We start from the raw sequence: 3,030 nt of genomic DNA, 5'->3' as shown, positions 1-3,030 counted from the left end.
AAGATTGGCTTCTGGTAGTCAGAATGCTCCCAGGCAGGCTTTTTCTCTATGCCCAGCCATGGAGGCTCAACCAGTACAAGAGCCACAGATACTTCCAGCCTTCCTGCTCTTGTCCTGGTAGAGAACAAATGGCTCCTAGATTCAGTGACCCCCACCACCCTTGCCAAGCCCACAGTAACACTACAGGTCTGTGTTGACCTCACACTAGGGTTCCTTGTTCATATTGTCAATTTCTGTGTTGGGAGACTTCAGATGCCTTCTCAGTTCTCTTCATATGCAGGAGACTAGGCCTTAAGCCTCACTGGTAGAGTTGTAAGTTCTAGGTGGTCTAGTTTGCTTCAGACTGAAAAAATAAAACAAGCCTCAATTGTAACCTTTTGCCATCCCTTTGGTTAAAGAACAATAAATGTTCACAGCAGTCTCACATATGTCTCATGGTATGTAACTAGATATAAATGTCTAAGGAGAAGTTTAAGTTATAAAGGTTCTACAAAATGTTTAAGGGTCTAAGAAAGTGTTTTAAGTTTGGTAAATGCAAACTTAAAAAATTATTAAGCCGCTTTCCATAATGTATAAGCATAGTAAAAGTTAAGACCAAGTGAGCTTTTGTCCCTTCTACTTCATGAAAGGCTTCTGCCTTTCCACAGTTCACCTTCGAAAATGTTGATCTTGTTAACACAAAGGTGTATGTCTACCACATTTTCTACAATGTTTATTTCAATGCATGTTATAATGGTGTTGCTGCCATCTCTAAAAGTTTATATTCTTCTATAAAACTTAAAAGTGATCCTTATAAGCTGCAGAAAAGCCACCTGAACCCACCTCTCAGATCAATTAGGCTCCAGATAATGTACTGCACCTATTGTTTATCTCAAAAGGGGGGATTCTTCCCTCTCCCTTCCCTGGTTTTGGAACACCTCTTTCTTGGCCACACAGTTGCTATATCCATACATGCAACACCAGTTGACTGATGCTTTCCTTTCCATGTTCCGCATAAATGTTGCCCTTTCCTGAGAGACTAATGGGTATCTTTCTATTTCCCTGGGAAAAGGAAGTATCCTCCCTTTTGGCAGACCCACACACAGATGCCTTCCCTTGGTTGAATCTTCTTTTTCTTTTTACCAAGAAGATTTTTGGCTTTCCTATCCTCTCCTTTGTGGGGTGTTTCCTCTGAAAATCTTAGTACTAGTTGAGCCATGACTCCCAACAGGCGTCCCTGTGGCACCTGTGTTGTAAGCTGTGATTAATATTTACTATTCGTTTATCTTTTATTAAAGCTTGCTGTTAATCCTAAACAGTTGTATAACCAAATAACCACACAGAGACCTGTTTTATTTAGGTAACCTAGAACACAATGCTGGAAAATAGTTACACTCTGCTAAACTTCCAAACCCTCATAGTTTCTTAACATTTAGATTTTACCCATTATACTTACTTTTTTTTTTGAAATCTTAGGTCTGGTTCATTCTCTCCATGCTGTTTCAAGATCTCTCCTCCAGGTCTCTCTCATAGCTCTCCTCCAGCCTTGCTCTCCCAGCTCTCTTCCCATCTTCCTGTCCTCTGCCTTCTCCCTCTCTTTGTGCTTCCTTTCCCTGCTCAACATTGTGCCTCGTTACTTTATTTTGGATGTTTGCACATAGTTGAGACAGGTGATATTTAGAATAAGTATCACAATGCAATGTCTGGATTGAAACCAGAGAGTGGGGGAGAGAAATCAGCATTTGAATGAACAAGGGTAAAGTGTATTACATTTCAGAAGAACATTATACCAACGTTTCCCACTTTAAGTCCAATAAAAGGCTCCTTTTCTTTCAATAAAATAATAATTTTGACATTATGAAAACTGTTAGGTAAAATCTACATGTGTAATGTCCAGTGCATGTGTATTTAGCAACTTAGGAGAAAGTATCTGATCATTCTATTTATCTTGACAAGTTTAAAGTTCTAAATTAACTTTTATCCCTATTGGTATTACTTATATGAAAGCATTTCTTAACTTCTAAACAACTTAAGCTTCATTGTGGCACTATAAACCTTTGGTCTTCAACCCTATCAGAGACTTGAGAAGGAATAAAATTAAGTATTAGATTAAATAGGAAGTGCATGTTAGCAACTTCCAAATATTAAGAATTGAGAGAAACAGTTTGCTGCCTGAACAGTCATCTATAACTCTCTATAAGGTTGGAGCATCATCTTCAGCCTTCTGGCTCAGAATATTTGACAGACATATATGTGAAACAAGAACTATTTAGGGATTGCTTACCCTGTCTTGGCAGAGTTCAGCAGTCGACTTGTCCTGCATTATCTTGCCCATTTTTGGCAGAATTTGTCTTTCATGAAGGAAGGCTATTTATCTGAGTGGCTTGTTTGCCACATTTGGAGCCATGGAGGTTCTTCGATGCTCATTATCTTCTTTCATGTAGGTGGCGTGCTGCCAGGAGATGACCTGTCTCATTGTCAAAGAATCTGTAAAATAATAAAGACATTTCAAAAGGCCATATTCTGTAGGTCTTTGAAGTTTTTGAAGACTGCCTATCTTTATATCATCGATCTGTCTACAAAATCATATTTATCTGTTAAAACTCAGATGTATGCTCATGTGATAAATTAGACTAGTGTCTGACATGAGTATGAGTTAAATAATTAGCAATTAACTTGCATTACCTAATATCCTAACCAGTTTTTAATAGCAGTTTAAAAGTATTGGAAGTTACTTTGAATTTGTATCGATATACTAAAGCTTATACCAATGTATGAAAAATACTTATTTTTGTATCAGTATGCAAATTCCTATACCAGAGTTAAAATTACCTTACTTGAGAATAACAAATAAAACCCTAAGCTGAATAGATTCAATAATCTACCTTTTGTCTTATTCCTATAAGTAGTCTCTGTATACTATTTTCTTTTTAACCCCTTTTCTCCTTATCTAAGAATGAAAAAGGAAAAGTGTGAAATCCCTGAGTATAACCTTGTTGCACTCTGAACATGACCATTAATAATTATAAATAGCTCTCAATTACAATAAAA

The sequence above is a fragment of the Meriones unguiculatus genome, assembly GCF_030254825.1.
Source record: "Meriones unguiculatus strain TT.TT164.6M chromosome 13 unlocalized genomic scaffold, Bangor_MerUng_6.1 Chr13_unordered_Scaffold_72, whole genome shotgun sequence".
NCBI classification, from domain to species: Eukaryota; Metazoa; Chordata; class Mammalia; order Rodentia; family Muridae; genus Meriones; species Meriones unguiculatus.
Note: the sequence above shows the minus strand (reverse complement) of the source record.